Here is a 19835-nt window from a genome sequence, read left to right on the forward strand (position 1 = left end):
GTAGTATACTCCTACCTTTTTTTCAGTTTTCCAAAACTTAATTTTTTTCTGTTATTTTTTTAAGCTTTTCCATTTTGAAATAATGTGCAACAATAACTGCAAATATTTACAAATACTTATCATTTATTCAATTCAAGTGGTAGACGGAATTTTAATGTCCAGTGCAATGCACGATCATGGTCTTACTGTTCCTTCTACACTATTTCACTTCCTCATTAATATAGCAAAAAATATAAATGATGATTATAGAGGTTACTTAAATTATTACAACTATTAAAAGTTACAAAAATGTATAATTTAATTCCGTACTTTTATTTCTGTGATGTAATACTTGTGTTTTATTGCACTGAAAATTATAATGTTTTATTAAGTCAAAAAGTATAGAAAGATCTGTTACAAGAATTTAATAAAATCCAGTAGTAAAATATAATACTCAAAATAATGTTATACTATTCAAAGAAACCAGTCTATTTATTTACTAATTCATTTACTAGGGGTACTTACATTTAATATTGAACTACAATTGATGCAGACTATATAGAGAAAATACCTGTGTTGTATAGTGAGTTCATTTTTGAAGAAGTTTCTACAAGGCACACGTTAAGGTTCTTAGCCTTATTTTCATAATTCTTTAAATCTTGTGCCATTTTTCTTTCTGCCAAAGTTTTAGTTTTACATTGTTGCTGAAGATTTTCTAAAGTCTCCTTCAACCTAAAATAAAAAATGTGGTAATAAAACTAAATATCTAGTAATTTCTTATTTTTTTTGTGTGTTTTGTTTCAAATCTTGGTTTATTTCTTAATATATTATCCATTTATTTTTTCAACCAAATACTCTTAAGGATGATCATTAAAAATGTATGATTTGAAAGGATAGCAAGATTATTTTGGAAAAATACATTTATAAAACTACTCAACGTCATTAAGTTTCAGAAAGCAAATCACCTATTGTTTTTTTTTTTTGTATAGTTCAAAACCAATACTGAGCAGGAAATTTTTGACTTTGGTGTTCAACACCAAATAATTATATTTATTTCTAAATGTACATGGTTTTCAGATTAACATGTTTCAATAATCCTTGCCAATTTACACCAATAATTAAAAAAATATTTCATATAAAGTCAAATTTTTACTCCCAATATTTTATTTATAAATTATATATTTCATAATTATAATATGCTTAATATACCTTTCACTTTATATTGAAAATTTTAAATAAACTCTTCTATAGCTCTACTGGAAAGAGAAGAGTGTGTTAAACATGGGATCTGATTAAGTTGTATAATACAACTCATTCCCGTGTTTCCTTACTGATGAAGTAATTTTATTCAATTTTTTCTATTGACATATGCGGTGACCACCCCACGCATTTCTGTGAAATATGCATGAATATATTGAATTTTATTTCACCTCATTAGCTACAATGACTATTACAACCGAATACATAGAGCATCATCACTAGTAAAATATCCAAGTGCTCTAACCGCTTAGCCAGCTGACTGTTCTATTTCATTGGCTGTTCTGTTTCCCAGCCGGCACTAAAGATTAAAATGTTCTGCTGTGGTAGTTAGTTTATTGTGGTTTTAGAGCCACAGTTTATTGAGGGTTATGATTATTATTATTTATAATGGCTGATCCATGTTCTTCAAGTGACATTAGGGATTATTTTGTATCAGGAAAGTGAGTGTTTTTGATTGATGAGAGATTTTTATCTGATGACGAAATATCTGATGAGGTTTCATTGGCAGATTTTTGTTCTTTTTTGTATAACTTTTGTCCCTTTAGATTCAGTGAGTTTTAAAAAGTTAATTTCTTTCAAGAGGGCATACTAATTTTTTTTTCTAATGAAACAGTAAACATTTCAAACATCTGTGTGATGCTAACTCAATGGAGCTACCTTTAAAATGTTATTTTGTTATTTTTTTTGTAGAAACATGTTTATAAGTAACGTACCATGTTTTGTTACAGTAAAATATTCTTTATGCTGATTAAAACTATATTCTATACCATACAGTTGTATTCAACATTTATTCTCTTATGAAAAAACACTGTTAAAAATCAGTATTTTAACTGTATCAGTTTCAGCATTAATACACTGTAATAATACAGTCAATACTCAAATATTTATTGCGGAGGCAAAAAGTACATTTTTTTAACAAACGTCAAATATCTAATAATTCTTTACACACGTCACAATCAATTTTTTTTATACATAAAAGACACTCACTCTGGCTCCAATCATCGCCACTTTTTTCCCCACCCTCAAATCAGGAGTATAGATGGAGATATTCCATACGGGCCCTGGCCTGGCGATGCGCAGTGGTCTACTTGTCATTTGGAGGAGTGGGGGTAACGCTTCCTCAGTCTGTATTGGCGGAGCTGTGTAGTGCGGATCTCGCGCTTGCTTGTTCAACACTCTTCTTGCCTCTGTGATACTTGCACTGTTTTGCCGCCGTTACTGCTTATAGGATTTTCCGTGTGTGATATTTTCTGAAATGGGCGGGTGTAAACTTCTTGAAAAAAGTTGGAAGTGGTAAAGTGTATCATAGCCAAGCTCGAGAAATCGTAGCAAACGTTTTATGAATACATGAAAAATGAGAAAGAAAGTGGCGCCGCAATAAACATAAACAATGTTCTCGTCCGTGTAAAAAGCTGCAACTGGCGTGCCATTGACAACTATTAAAAAAATAGTTTCTGAGAGAAAAATAATAATTCAAGACAATGCAGAATTCAGCACTCCGAAAAAGAATTCGAAATCGTACAAAACCTAAAACCGATCTAGACAATTTCGATGTAGGTGTTATTAGGAGGACTATAAATGAATTTCACCGAATTCATGGCGAAAGACCAAACAATAAAATCTCTGCTATCTGTTCTGAAGAGTTCAATTAATTTTAAAGGTAGTTCTTTCTCTCTTCGATGCATTTTAAAGAAAATGAATTTTAGAATGGAAGAAGGCTACTAATGACAGAAAAAGTATTGGTAGAAAAAATTAACATCCGAGAGAAAAAGAGTAATTTTTTTGAAAAAAATTACTCAGTACAGATCTGAGAACAGACCCATTATTTATATGGATTGAAACTTATATTCATACGACCTCATGCAACCCCTAAAGCCTGGACTGACGACAGCAATGAGGGATGTTAAAGTACCAGTTAAGCAAAGGAAAAAGATTTAATTATAGTACACGCTGGAAACGAGAAAGGGTTTATAAAAAACGCGTTGCTAACTTTTGAATCAGGCAAAAAAATCGGCGATTACCATAACGATATGAACTTTGCAAATTACGAGAAATGGTTGAAAAGTAAATTAATTCCCAATCTCCCTGAACATTCTGTTATTGTGATTGACAATGCCCCATACCACAATGTCGAAATTAACCGAGCGCCAACATCTAATTCCAGAAAAGGTGACATGATTAAATGGCTATCAGACAGAAATATAAATTTCCAAACAAGTAGCCTAAAACCGGAGCTGTACAGTTTGATTAATTTACACAAACCTAAATTTAAAATGTTCAAAATGTAACGGATACGTTACGTTATAATAAATAGTAAAAAGATAGGTTTTGTGAAAAATATATTAGCTTTAGACTCTTTGTCTCTACAGGGTCGTGTTATCAATGGGTGCGGCGTATAGGGCAGCTATGTGTGGTAAAAATGAAAATAAAATTTTGATAGAAACAAATTTTAGATTTATTGAATAAAAACTAATACTAATGAAACATGATTTTGATGAAATGAAATTATGGCTATGCTTAAAATAACATCCTACAACACAAAATCCAATTAGCTTGAAATAATTAATTAGAAATATACCCCTACTCCCTAGCAGTTAAAATTTAGAGTCTGATTAGTTTAAAAATGTTGATCAAAAAGGTTTAAATACTCTTAAACATATTCACCAAATCCCATGATGGCGACACGGCGGTCCTCACAGATAATTGAAAAATTTAAATTTGGAATCACATTGAAAAAAGACTGATTAATAATTGAAAAATTTTTGAAAACTGTTTCACAACGTACTTACATCATCAAGAGGTCGAGGAAGAAGACTCTCTCTTTCCCAAACTCCGAGTCAGTAGCGCAGAGAGGGAAAAGTGAATACCCTTCAAAACGGAAATTTTCCGTTTTTCTGGTCGAAAAATGATCCGCTTTTACTTCTGGCTAACAACCCACTCGAATTCGGTGCGCAGAGAACGAGTTTGCGTTCCCGCGGTGTCGCTACCCTACCCTCCAATGAGAGTAATCGTTACGTTAGCCAATCGTGGCACTGCGTTTTGCCGTGTTTAGCTTTGTTCTTTGATGTTTGGATGAGGAACTAATCGAGTTTTATTAAATATGACCCGCTTTACTATTCGAGATTTATGTTTTGAGGTTACAAAACTGTCAGTGACGGACTATGTCACCATGCACAACTAACCTTCATAATAAAATTGAAATTTGATTATTCTCAAATATGAGAATGATAACATTAACTAAGCAATTAAATTGTCGGTTTGGATTCCTATTCATTTAGATTTTATTATTAATAGAAAAATATTATTTATTGTTATTATATTATTCTCGAATTTATTATTAATTGTAAAAGTTGATTTAGGTTACAGGCTAGGCCTATACCCGTTACAGATACCCCCCAAATTTTGTGGTAAAATTGAAAATTTTCATTACAAAATTTTACTCATTAAAACTTTTACAGTGAATGATTTAAAATAACAAAGATATACGTATTAAACAATCCGAACAACAAATAAATTGAAGAACAAAGAACAAACAACTGTCAATTAAATCTAATATTACAAATTTTTCTTCATGCTTCTTGACGAACAAATTTTTTACTTAAAGTTAAAATTTTTGTGAAGTTCAAGTTTTGCTATTGTCTACAGGCTAAGTTATCACAGTTTACTCTCTTAGTTCATAGACTTACAGTCATGGTGAGTTATCACAGCTTCTATACTTATTGGCCCAGCGCTTTATCTGTCTGACTTCATTTAACATCACCTTTGGAAGTTGAATTTGATTAAAAGTTCCTGCCTTTCCATATTTACTTCATTTAACATCACCTTTGGAAGTTGAATTTGATTAAAAGTTCTTGCCTTTCCACATTTACTTCATTTAACATCACCTTTGGAAGTTGAATTTGATTAAAAGTTCTTGCCTTTCCACATTTCTATTTCCTTCTGGGGAGAACAGTTTTTATTTCATCACTTGTTACCAAAGTGAATTGTATTATTGCAGTGAATTGATCCAAACGTTTTTGACTTTTCTCACATCCAATGCTTTTTAAAATGTTCCATTTTAAACACTATTCTCATCTTCACTGACAGAAACTTCTTCAAACTTATGTGTCCTTAGACTTATTTTCAGACATAAAGAAAAGCACACCATGACTTCAAAGTGTCCATACTTGTGGTAGATTCATAAAAAACACACCATGACTTTAAAAGTGTCTAAGTCCAGTTGCTTTGGTGATTTAATTTGTTGTTGTGATTTGCCTGTGATATTCGCGCACTCACTTTCACATCTTACACTAAACATTTCCTAATATTTAAAAATTAAAGTTTTTCACAAATAGTACTTACATTATTTATTAAACATTCTTACAACTAAGTCAAAAACAATCAACATAACATAAATATGAACCATTATTTTTTCAAATAAATTATTATTACTATTGTTACTAGATAAAAATTCATTTCTCAGCATTTTTCATCTTACAAATTCATTCATAATTAACTAACAATCTCTCCACACAGTTTATAAAATTTGTTTCTCCTTTTTTTTTTAGAAATTATACACAATAAATGGTAAAAATTTATTTAATTATTTATCCTTTGTAATAATCTTGCGTAATTTAAATATTTTTGTTTTGTTTATTTTAATCGAGGTTATAATAATTATAACCTGTCTATTTTGTAGTTTATTTTTATTCACCCTCCTTGTTACCTATTTGTTGTACTATTTTACTTCAAACGCACTATCTAATAGTTATCACCTTTTATTAATTAATTACCAATTTTTTAACTAATGAAATTCCTTTGCAACCCCCCAAGTCATAATAATACAATTTTGTCCCTTTGTTTTGAGTTTTATTTTTTTTTTTTATATATTAGCTGAATTCTTTTCTTCTCACTCATTTATTTGTATTCATTTAATACAATATTCTCCTAACTTCCTCATACCATAAAATACCCATTTCGCACAGTAAAATCCCTTTTAAGTGTCATTGCACTTCATTATTATAAGTTGATTAAATGATTATTAAACCAAATATTTACTAGCCTAATATATTTCCTTTTTATTCATTCCCCCCTCTGAATTAATTAATTTAGTACTGACTTTTGAATTTATTTTATTGGCTCAATTCTATTTCATACATTATCCTGTAACTCCTACTTTCCATTCCACTTTTAAATTGTTCCCAACCTCTCAATTTCCACTCCTATTCTCTACTATTATTTATCCACTCCATTCACAATATATCCTTCACCTTTAGCTCTTTGTTCAGTGTATTTTACACTACCCCTCTATCTATCATTATCATATTAACTATTAAACAGGCCTACTTGACCTACCTCTAACATTTTACTTTAAGAATAATTACTTTTATACCAGTATACCCCCCCAGTTTGCTTTATTATTATTATCATCTCAGTATCCCCATGTTACTTCATTATTATTATTATTATTTTATCCGTACAACAAAATAAACTAACTCATCAGAAAAACAATACATTATTTCAATAATAAATATTTTAATTAGTCTTTTTGTGCTTTTACTTTTCTCTTCTTCTTTCTTTTCTTTAGAATTTACTGTAGTTTCAATTTAAATAAACTGTGTTTCCTTACTTGAATGTCATTCTCCTATTCAATCCAATCATATTTAATAATTTGTTATGAATCTTACACTTTTAAACTATTTACAAACCCAGAAACAATAAACTGTGTGTGATTATGTAACTTGTACTGTAAGTTGACTTCAATCGTCTTAGATGAGTATGTTTTTTGTGTTGACCACCCAGAAGAAACAAATAAACTGTGTGTGATCGTTGTACCTTGTACTGTTGTCTTGAAATCATATTTCAAGTATGTTTTTTTGTGTTAACCACCCAGAAACCTAACTGTGTGTGATATGTGGTTTTTGACATTTATTTGTCCCATGGCCGTCAAATCGTACAAAATCCCAGCCATGCCATTTTATTCTGTTTTGTAAGACTTTTTTATCTTTCGAAGGGAAAAAGCTACAAAGGAATAATAAAAATCACGAAACCCATTTTGTTTTAACCCCCCATCTTTGTTTGAACTAAACCAAATTTCGATAAAACTTTTTTAATTGTGTTACATTAAATGTTCCTATCACACCACCATCTTCGTTGACCACAACATATGCGTTTTCCAATTTTATTTCTGACACCCTATACGGGCCCTCATAAAGCAGAAAGAACTTCTTAATTTTCTTGTCAAGTTTGTCAGACAGATAATGTGTTTTTACTAGAACTTCATCTCCTATACTAAATCTAATTGGTTTGACCTTATTATCAAATTTTCTTTTCCTTTTTTCCCCTTTTGAAACTAGTCTATCTTTGACTAATCTTATTTTACCTGGATAGTCAGCTAACATTCTTTTCTCTTTGGGAAATTGAACCATATCCTGTAAAAAATTCCTATCTTTCCTACCAAACATTAGTTCAAACGGGATTTCTTCCGTGGTCCTCATGCACGGAATGATTTAAACACTTTTTCAATGAAATTTAGTACTAATGGCCATTTAGTATGTTTCTCATGGCAGTATATCCTGCATATTTTAGTAATTTCCTTATTAGCCCTTTCAACTGGATTTGAGGCTGGATGCCAAACAGAACTATGAATAGTTTTAAATGTTTTAAGTCTCTAAAGGGTATTATACCATAAATTACTAGTGAACTGCGAAGCCATGATCGGACAAAACACTACCTATCTCACCTACCTCAGGTATGTATTCATTGATCAATTTATTTAGTAATACTCGGCTAGCAGCTCTTTTGACCGGATACAACTTCACAAATTTAGAAAAACAAATCCAACACAACAAATATGTATTTTACACCTCCTCTTCCTACAGGCAATTCTCCTATCAAGTCAACTGAGATTATATCTTTCAATTTTTTAGGAATTATTGGTTGTAAAAATCCTATTGATTTAACAGTGGTGTGTTTGGCACATTGACACAATTGACAACATTTTAAACTGATTCTTTACTGAAAGTTCCATCTTAGGAAAAAAACACAATATTCCCTTAGTATTAAATAGATTTTATGTCCCCCCAAATGACCATATTTCAAATGTGTAAATTGAATTAATTCTGATTGAATTGCTTTTGGTATACAGACTTTAAAACTATCACAATCATTTAAATCTTTCTTAAAAAGTATTCCATTATGAATAACAAATTGATCTTTTATTTGTTGATCATTACCCTCCAATTTAGTAAAAATAGGCCCAAATTTATCATCACTCCTTTGTTTTTCTTCTATATTTCTGAACATTGGTTTAATCTTCCTATCGCTAACTTCAATTTCAATTTTATTTTGTAAAACCATTATCGAATTCCTTTCAACTGGATTTTTATAATTTTCGTCCGTTACTCTTGAAAGAATGTCAGCGGGAATATTTTGCCTTCCCGCTGATGTACTCAATAGTGAGATTGTATTCTTGTAATGCCAAACTCCACCTCAAAATTCTACCATGAGATAGCCTACAGGTTGTAAGGAAAGATAATGCCTTGTGGTCTGAATGAACAATTACTTGAAAATGTCCAATAATATAAGATCGGAATTTTCTACAAGCAAAGACCACAGCCAATAATTCTTTTTCTGTTATGCTATAATTTTTCTCTGTTGCTAAAAGAGTCCTACTTGCAAAACTTATCACTTCATGTTCCCCCTGATCATTTACTTGATAAAGAATGGCTGACACACTGATGTCTGATGCATCTGTACTTAAATAGAATGCCCTACTCCAATTTGGATGATGTAACATAACTGAGTCTAAAAATGTTTCTTTTATTTTCTCAAACAGATTTTGTTTTGTCTTATCCCAAAACCATTTACTTTTAGAACTCAAAATGTCACCAAACTGACCCGTCAAATCTGAATAGTTTTTTCTGAAATTTTCTGTAATAATTACATAAACCTAAAAACGATTGCAGTTCTTTTAAGTTCTTTGGGGTTGGAAAATTCTTTATCTTTTCAACTTTATCCTCATCCATCTTTATCCCATCTTTACTAAGAACAAAACCTAAAAACTTTACTTCCTGTTTCAAAAAATCTGATTTTTTAAGTTTAACAGTCACTCCACACTCATGCAGTCTTTTCAGTACTCTATCGATATGATCTAAATGTTCCAAAAAAGTTCTGGACGTAATTAGAATGTTCATCAACGTAACAAGTTACGAAATTACTAAACTCATGGCCCAAAATTTTATTCATCGCTTTAGTAAAATGAGCCGTGCTTACATTCAAACCAAATGGTAATCGCTTAAATTGCAAATTTTTTTCGTTGAATGTGAAAGCTACAAATTTTCTAGATTCTTTATCGAGTTTGATCTGGAAAAAACCCTTGCGTTAAATCTAATGTTGTAAAATATTTAACTCCCATAAATTTTTGAAATATATCATCAGTTGTTTCTGTACTTTGTCTATCCGGAACAAGATACGAATTTAATTTCCTACTGTCTAAGCACAATCTTATACTCAAATCTTTCTTTACTACACAGACTAAGGGATTAGAAAAAGGACTATTTGACTCTTCTATAATATCTTGTTGTTTCAGTCTTTCTAATTCTTCCTCTACAGATTTTCTTTTACTAAACGGAACCGGATAAGACTTGCCAATATATGGGACTTCACTTTTAACATTCAGCTTTTGCTGTGTATCCTTTGACACACCTGGTTGATCCGAAAAAACTTCTTTATTTTCAAAGAGTACTACTCTTAATAATTCTAGTTCCTCATCCTTAATACTCACATTATCTGCCTCTAATTCACTTATTCTGTCTACTAACCTCTGTTCAATTGCTTCTGATTCAGATTCATGTTTGATCTTAGTAATTTTTTGTTCTAGGCCTACTTGATTTGATCTGTGTTCAAAAAAATGGATTTAAATTCGCTAAAGTATTGTCTATTTCATTTTCATCTTTATACAAGTTAATTCTGTTAAATATGTATTATTCTTAACCCCCCCACAAATTTCTTCACAATTTCTATACACTAATTTAGTCTCTAGATATTTCCCGTCATGTCTATAGCATAAAGTATTGGTATCAAAGTTTAGTACAGCCTTATGATTGCTGAAAAAAGTCACAACCAAGTATCAACTCAATTTTTAGTCCTTGAACAATTAAAAATGTTATTGGGACAACTTGTTCACCAATATTTACCTCTAGTCTTATTTGAACATTTATTCTTTTGGACCTGACTCCTGTAACACCTACAATTGACAGATTACTAATAGGTAGCTCTGGAATGTTGTACCCCACTTGATTTTTTATTTTCTTATAGAATTCATCTGACATTATACATGCTTGACTACCTGAATCTACTAAACACTTGTATTTAACCCCTCCAATACCAATATCAATTTCTGGTAAAGATTGAACCCTATCACGCATTACTCCATCATTGTAGTTGCTTTCATCTAAAAAATCATCCGCTATATTTTGATCCATAATGATTTGATTCTGGTTACTTTGCACAACCCCTTTCAACTCTTCATTTGTTTGATTGAAAAAACTCATCAATGCTTTCTTTTAAAAGTTTCAACCCATCAATATTCAGATGAACCAAATCAGCAAATGTTTTTCCCCCAAAGTTGATGTTTTTGTTCAAAATATTTTAAATTAAACCCTAACTCATTGTGGTCAACAAAGTGTGGTGTGACATGATTAATTTTGATTGTATCCCCATTGTCTAATGCCCGTATGAACCTGTTAAAATCTTTAACCTTTCCTCTGATACCAATGTCTTTGGCAACTTTCGGAATTGGAGGTAGAGTCAAAATGATTAATTTCTTATTACAATTTATTAGGTATTCAACTAAATCTTTCATGTCAGTTTTCATTTGCTCAAGTGAATTATTTTTTAGAATGTCATTTGTACCAATAAAAATCATTAGGTTTTCAGATAAACTTGATGAATGTATTTTTACCTGCTCATATAATTGTTTAATCGTTTGACCCCCCACACAAAGTCCTATTGATGTTCTACCACCAGGGGTTTTAACTGTATCCATTTGCAAAATTTTGTTTGATAGTCTACAAAACTGACTATCGCCTATCAATTCAAAGTTGTTTATTTTTGGTCTTTCGTCAAAAATTTAAGTTCCGAGTTATTTCCCCTGGAATTGTTGGTTGTCAATCTTGACCATTTTCAATTTCCCTAGGCCCATCAAAGTTTTCTGAATTGTTCCTATAGTTGTGTCCCCCCCGGTAATTTGGGTCCACCCCTGTAATTTCCCCTACCTCGAAATGTTCTGAAACCCTCGGGTCTGTTGTATCCCCTATTATTTTCCCGATTCCTTTCAAAATGATTTCCATTAGTGTGATTGGCCCTACCATTGTTGGTATGAGAAAATTGTGTGGTATTTACTGCCCTGTTCTTCATGATTTGGCCTATACTGCTGTCCTTGGGTACTGTCATGAAAAGTTTTGTGTTGGCCTTCCTGTGTATGTTTTTTGTCTATTTCCCATTTTCATGATTAGTGTTGTATGTATCCCTGAAACTTTCTTTTTTGAAAGGCTTTACATAACTGAGCTGATTTAATACTACTTCTAGTTCTTCCCTACCAGCAAGGGATTGTAGAATTGCCAGACTGGCACTTATGTGTGGCGGCAAATGTCGACAAATAAAGCCAACAAACGTAAGGTTATCCATCTGGTTGTCCAATTTCTTTGCTATGTCAAAAATACCCAAGCACATAGTTTGTCAAATCGGTTTTACCTTCACAAAAAATTCCCATTACCCATCAATTTGTTTTCAAAATCTTTTTGTTTAGTAATGCCCCAGAATCTCTTTTTGAAATCATTTTTAAATTGTTCAAAAACTCTCCCATTTGTCAATGTTTCTCCGAGCCCACTCAGATGCTTCCCCCTTCAAGTATTTTACAATATACAAAAGTTTTGTTTCCCAGTGTTCTTGATTACTATTAGTAAATTTTTCAGCAATTTCAAAAAAATTTCATAGGGCGTTGATTCCTATCATTACCCTCATCAAACTCGGTCAAATAGAGTTCCGCCCATAATATTACAAGCCGGTTGTTGATTAAGACCGCTACCCTCCATTTTTACGCTTTTCACAGTGGTCTGAACTTTGTTCGACTCAACTAGTAGGTCTGATTCCTCTTTTAAATTTGATTTAGATTCTTCCTCGTTTTAAGCTTACCTTAGTACTTTCACTCATCCCTACATAATCTTTTATTCTCAGTATCTCCGTTGCATGTGTATCGATTTTATTTACTATCTCATCAACCCGAGAACTAATCTGTGAAAACCTCTTGATCGAATTTTTGATTGACTTTAGCAATTTTAGTTTCAACTTCTTCCCCCACAACTTTAATCTCTCCCTTCAAATTCACCTTTGAACGTTCTCAAATTTTTCGTCTTTTTGTGTTTAATTTTTGTTCAATTTGTGTCATGCCCGTTTGAACGTCATCCATTTTGCTATAAATATCGGTTTTTAGGTCATCCATCTTGTTATAAATATCGGTTTTTTATCTCATCCATCTTGTTATTTAATCCATCAAATTTGTCATTAAGTTGTGTCATCAAATACAACAATTGCTGATATGCATCAGTTCTATCTAGGCCTACCACCGTTTCAACATTATTCGCATTAGCCAAAGGAGCTGTCTGAATCTAGGCCTATTAGCTAGCTCCGGCGAGTGTCATCTCACTACTACTGTCCGAATTGTCAATATTCTCCAAGTTCTGATCCATCATTTTTAAATTTTGATTTAGTCTATTTCAAATTAGAAAACCCCTACACAATTATTAAGCTACACCACTTTTTAGCTGCCCCACGTTGCTGGGTGCCATTTGTAACGGATACGTTACATTAAAATAAATAGTAACAAGATAGGTTTTGTGAAAAAATATATTTAGCTTTAGGACTCTTTGTCTCTACAGGGTCGTGTTACAATGGGTTGCGGCGTAGGGCAGCTATGTGTGGTAAAATGAAAAATAAAATTTTGATAGAAACAAATTTTAGAATTTATTGAATAAAAACTAATACTAATGAAACATGATTTTGATGAAAATGAAAATTATGGCTATGCTTAAAATAACATCCTACAACACAAAATCCAATTAGCTTGAAATAATTAATTAGAAAATACCCCTACTCCCTAGCAGTTAAAATTTAAGAGTCTGATTAGTTAAAAATGTTGATCAAAAAGGTTTAAATACTCCTTAAACATATTCACCAAATCCCATGGATGGCGACACGGCGGTCCTCACAGATAATTGAAAAATTTTAAATTTGGATCACATTGAAAAAAAAGAACTGATTAATAATTGAAAAAATTTTGAAAAAACTGTTTCACAACGTACTACATCATCAAGAGGGTCGAGGAAGAAGACTCTCTCTTTCCCAAAACTCCTCGAGTCAGTAGCGCAGAGAGAGGGAAAAAAAGTGATACCCTTTTCAAAAAACGGAAATTTTCCGTTTTTCTGGTCGAAAAAATGATCCGCTTTTATTTTACTTTCTGGCTAACAACCCACTCGAATTCGAGTGCGCAGAGAAACGAGTTTGCGTTCCCGCGGGGGTCGCTACCCTCCAATGAGAGTAATCGTTACGTTAGCCAATCGTGGCACGCGTTTTGTGCCGTGTTTAGCTTTGTTCTTTGATGTTGATGAGGAACTATCGAGTTTTATTAAAATATGACCGCTTTACTATTCGAGATTTATGTTTGAGGTTACAAAACTGTCAGTGACGGACTATGTCACCATGCACAAACTAACCTTCATTAATAAATTGAAATTTGATTATTCTCAAATATGAGAGAATGATAACATTAACTAAGCAATTAAATTGTCGGTTTGGATTCCTATTCATTTAGATTTATTATTAATAGAAAAATATTATTTATTGTATTATATTATTTCTCGAATTTATTATTAATTGTAAAAGTTGATTTAGGTTACAGGCTAGGCCTATACCCGTTACAAAAATTGATGCAATTTTGGCTGAACACGGTTCATTCAACTCTGCGCTTGCCTCCCTACCATCCCGAACTTAATCCTATAGAAATGATATGGAGTGTCATGAAACAGAGGGTGGCTAAACGTAATGTGTCTTTTTCAATGGAAATAATAAAGCAGCTTGTGGAAAACAACATTTTGAGGAAAATAACTACTGAAGAATGGTTATCTCGTGTAAACCACGTCAAAAAAGTAGAGGAAGACTACATTAGGTTAGAGCCTCAAATTGACGAAATGACAGAACATATCGTCATTAATTTGCAAGATGATAGTGACAGTGACAGCAGCATGAGTGAGAGTGGCAGTGATGATGATAATGGTGACTTTAATCTAAGTGGGATCGAAGCTCTACCACAGTAACCAGTTTACAGCATTCAGTAAGTAAACAAAATTATTGTTCTTAAATCCTAAGTTTCAATTGTATACATTAACGTTTAAATTCAGATCGTAATTTTGTAATTGTTACTATTGGAAGTATGTTAACTATACTGCCAATGTTAAATTTGTCTAACATGTGTTTAAATAATCGTACGCAGCACGCAGATCCAGCTCACTGACATAGTGACAGTGGCAAGCTTTGTGGCGCGACGGCGCGGCGGCAGACAGCCCCTCCCTTCTTTTGACGGCTTGCACCCACTCCGTACGACACCACTCCATGTTGCGCTTCTCAGGGGCCCCGTATGGAATTCTCTCGATGTGTAAGTCTCCTGTTTTTGCGGTTCTCCCAGTTAAATACCATAAATTCATTCACCCTATAAAACGTGTTCAACACTAAACAGTGTTTTAAACGAGTATTAAATGCTTTAAGTGTAGGCAAATTTTTAATTTCATTTTGCAAACTGTTGATGATATGAACCTGTCTGTGAGGGCAAAACATTCATGAACTACCATCCTGTATCAGTTTGGTAGTTTTCTCTGCCTCTTGTCTCGTACCAAGCAAACATCTCGCCAAGTCAGTCAAGTTACATTTAAACATACAATATGACGTTGTTTATAAAATGTAGACTTAGCAGAGTCACAAAGTTGCAAATCTTTTTGAAAACTGGCCTGAAATGGGCTCTTTTATATTGTAGTTTATGCAAAATGATGCCTGTATTGCTCGTTTTTTAAGTGTTGAACACTCTAAAAAGTTGGGTTAACTTGCAACAAGCGCCCCAAAACAACTAGTCCTGTAGAGAGTGATAGTTATGTTGGATAAATTAAGGCCATAAATTAGCCATCGATCATAACCTGAATAGGAGGCAGTATTTAGCTGCAGACCAGACTCAAACATAAATGCCTGAGGCTAATTTTGCAGCAAACGTAATCGATAATGAAACATTCCATGTAATACCTTGATCCAAAGTAAATTAACAAGGAATATTTGACAGAACAGACCTCTTCTAGTTATCGCAATCATCCAACTACAATGCCCGGTGCCATATTCCACAGCCTGTCGAGCGCAAAGGAAAAATTAATGAAACATTGAGATTGTGAAAAATTGGTTTTTAGATTCGAGGTTGTGAAAATAATGCTGGGACACAAACTGTTTACTTGCAACCAAAGGTTGGTTTTGATTCTTCTACTAATTTTTTGAAGGTTCATTAATAATAAAAACTCATATTATCCAGCACAGGGGCCTGCACAATTCCTTCCATGTTGGTAGTGGATGATTCCATGTCACTGACCATAGGAGCAGAAGAAGATAGGGAGCTTGAGATATAGATCCTTGTTGTACTCCATAAATCATTTTCATTGGATATTAAGAAAACATGGCTTGAGAATTTTTAGGACAAACTTGAGATATGTGTCTTAAAAAATTAACTAAGCCACAAGAGAGGAATGCACTTGGATGCCATGGGTCCCTCCATTTGTCAAGCAGCATGAGATTGGTCATAACATAATCGAATGCTTTAGATAAATTGAGGAAAACAACACTTTAATGTGTAGATGTTTGACATTCTTAGCCCCTCTACAAACATCTCGACAAGACTCCACTAACTGCGGCGTATTATTGATTTAACCTTTCTAAATCGAAATATGTTCGTTTCTTGAGAGTTTTTAATGTATTTGTTAAGAAACTGAAGCATTCATATAAACAAAAAAGAAGACAGGGCCGGATAATTATTAATGAGTGTGAACGTCGTCTTTTTTCTAAATTGGAAGAATTACTTTCTGGAAAATTTGTTAGGACGTGAGGGGAACACTCCTATGTGAAATGACAGATTAACTAACACAGTCAAAGGTCTCATAATATACTTGAAGCATTGCTTGACGAGCCACATTGACATTAAATTTAGTATCATTGAACTTTTCTGATGGAAGCTTTTTTTTTTTGCTTCAAGGGGAGGGGGAAATCTCTATCAGATACCTTACAGTTTTGATGGAAGCATGCTGAATATTTCTATCCAACTCTTCCTCAACGACAAATATAGTCTATCACCTTATACTAACTTATTAGTCAAACTCTCCGTATTTAGGTTTTTAACAGTAATAAATAACACTCTCATAGCACTCAGATATGGAACGCAACAACAGTTCTATAAGGAACAAGAATACTGTATTAGCTTTATGACAGTATGAAACAAATTTTTTATATAATTAGTTTCACTGGAACTAACCAAAAAAAGTATTAAAAATTTTGGTGCAAAAATAAAATAGTTAAAAAAGGCTGTTGTTTCAAAATTAAATAGATCTAAATAAGAGTGCTCAGAATGAAAGCAATTCACAATTTGTAAGATTAGGATCATTTATTTTGTAATAAAATGTAAATTTATATGCAAGTCTGGAAATATTTGCAAAAGTTAAGTAGCAAGACTTAAAGACTTAGTTAAGAGTAATATTTGACTTACTGACAATGTTCAGAACATCTTTTGTGGGCACCACAGAATACAGAATATATAATGACTTAGTTGGTAACTAATTGTGAAGCAAATACAAAATAACTTTCAATTTCCATTCCAATACTTAGGCTGTGGAGGTGGAGGAAGTAGGCAGTGTCAGAAGGTGCCTTCTTCTTTGGTTTCGGGACTTGGGAGTGAAAACAGCTGCTTTCCTGTTCATTCAGCCACACGGGGAGGATAGGAAAAGTAGTTCACTTCTTTGCCAGTGATTACTACTAGCTGACCTGAACCACAGCTTCTTTAAATAATGTATGCAAATAGAGTGGAAGGTAGTGATACTATCTTGCCAGCCTCATGTTATGTTATATACAATTAAGAAGAGTCTACTTGTCTGAGGTAACACTCACCTTTCACTTAACTCAATATGTTTATTTCTGAGCTAGTTTTCGAGCAGCCTCTAATCTGTTCATAGTTTCTTTTAACTGTTCTCGGCTCTGCTCCTGATCCAAAAGTTGTTTCTGTTGACACATCAGCTGGCACTGCAAATTCATCTACCCTGTCACAATTGTAATATGTTCAGATCTACACCAAACCTCATACAGAAAACATTTTAATGTACTTTTAGCACTACAATGTCAAACATTAAGAGTTCAAGGAGTTATTTAACATTCTGAAAATGATGTTCTTGGGTTTTATCAGATTTTAAAAGGAAACCATTAGATTGAAACCTGATGTATTTGATTTAATAAATCTTTCATGGTTATAATTGGCTAACTAAGAGAAACATTTTTCTAAAGTTAAGTTTTACTGATTAAAAGGAGACAAGTAATACAATTATTGGCAATAGTATGGACATATCTTCAGACACTCCTAATGGTTGCTAGATGTCAGACAAAATGGAAAACAAAAAATTAATATGATAAATATAGTTTTGATGCCATAAAGAATAATATTCTCTTTTGAAAGACCAACCAATATTCCATCATGCCATTACTCTATTGGTAGTAAGAAATCAACACATCACTTACTGCAAGATGTCGTAATACTTACTTAGATTCAATTGTTTCAACTGCTTTGACATGACGAACAAATATTTCCTCCCGACAGAGTTGTGTGAAGTTGGTCAATACCTGAAAACATGGAGAAATCCATTTAACTTCAAAAAGTTGTGGATATTTTTATACTTTGAACTTTGGAATGCCAATATTCTTAATCTAACTGCTGCTAATATACAATACAAAATTAAGACATTAATTTGACAATGTTTACAACCAACGATTGAATGATGTCATGATTACTCTAGTAATCGCGCACGCTATGGCACTCTCTCAAAACAACACACTCTTACCTGTCTTGTTATGACCATGTAACACTAGGAATGCACATTGTACAAGATGGGACGAGTAAACTTTATATTTTTTTGAACATAAAATGAAACACACTACAGGCTTTCATTCCTTGCTTTGTTATTATTTTTCAGTCCTACCATACATAGATGTGAGAAATTTTGATTTAACACAGTCCTTGACACACAATGTTTTTTAAAATGATTCCCCTCTATTGTCAATACAACTGATTCATTCAGCTTAATAGCACAAAAGTTGAATCACTCTTTCAAAACATATCAACCAGATGATATTAACAATTTTGCCTTGCATGGTTTATTCCATAAATCTTCCTAGGTGTGTTGGGACAACCTTTGGTAAAAATAGAGAATTTGAGATAACTCAACAGAAAATATTAAGTTTAATCAAGGATGAGGTTTAAGTCAGAATGGTACTATTGCACGCCAGTTTTATACAATGTGGCCATTGAGCTCTTCCTCCAAAACTTGAAAATGCAACCTTAATTAGTATGTTTTAAGGCTTGAAATGGCGTAGAGATAGTTACTTTTCTGAAAACCAAAGCTGGCAGGGTTTTTTTAAAAAACGACTGTTTCGAGGTAAGCAACAAATTTGTTTTTTAGACTAAAAGCCTCTAACAAAATGTTCCAACAAAAGTAGTAATTAATGGAGGCAGGTCGCTTAAACTTTCTGGCTTATAATCTTGAGAACCTTTTTGAGAAACAGGGCTAAATAAAAGAAATTTTCAAATGTCCCTACAGGGAAATACCTAATTCTTATAGGCCCAAATTTAAAACAGTAAGTGAGAATAATCATTTATATGGGAAATATCTTTTCAGGAGACTATAGACATGTCAACCCTATCAGAATTATTTTCAATTTTTTAACACCATTAAAGAATGTCTTTTCCAGTGTGAATTTCAATCCACTAAAAGGTTTTGGTTGATTGCTGAATATTAGTTTTCCTTTTAGTAACTTATACGAGCTGTTTAGAAGTATTACCTAGGTGTTTTTTTTTGTTGTTTTTTTTTTTTATTTCTGTAACAAAAGAAAATGTAAAATACTGATTGCAAATGCCTGGCTGGATACTAGATGTACTGTGATTTTTGAAATCAGAAGTCATTGTGTTTTAAATATATTTCCAAGGTGAACTTGCACTTTTAAAAGATTTTTTAAGAAAATTTTTACACATTACAATTTTTATACTCCATGGTTAATTCCTGGTCATACTCATGTGAGAGGCTAATGTCATGTACAGATTGCCAATAGACTTTGCAGGCAAGAACAAATTTTTAAATTCTTAACAGTGATATAATGAGATGGTTGTTTTCTAAACGTTACAGTGAGACAGATTTTTAAAAGTGAGAGATTCTGTACTAGTACATATTTATTCTCATAAGATAACTCCTAAAAAGAAAGTATAAAAAATTAAATAACAG

At 32.4% G+C, this 19835-nt stretch overlaps 1 long non-coding RNA gene across 1 annotated transcript; it reads right to left on the bottom strand.

Moving 5' to 3' along the window:
- Positions 1-572: 572 nt before the first annotated feature.
- LOC124374329 lies at positions 573-18188 on the bottom strand. The gene is made up of 3 exons (XR_006923545.1): positions 18104-18188; positions 17461-17609; positions 573-711 (listed from the first exon to the last, which is right to left on the bottom strand). It is a non-coding gene; the product is annotated as an uncharacterized LOC124374329 (long non-coding RNA).
- Between the last annotated feature and the right edge of the window lie 1647 nt (positions 18189-19835).

The sequence above is a fragment of the Homalodisca vitripennis genome, unplaced genomic scaffold, assembly GCF_021130785.1.
Source record: "Homalodisca vitripennis isolate AUS2020 unplaced genomic scaffold, UT_GWSS_2.1 ScUCBcl_7941;HRSCAF=15835, whole genome shotgun sequence".
Taxonomy (NCBI): domain Eukaryota; kingdom Metazoa; phylum Arthropoda; class Insecta; order Hemiptera; family Cicadellidae; genus Homalodisca; species Homalodisca vitripennis.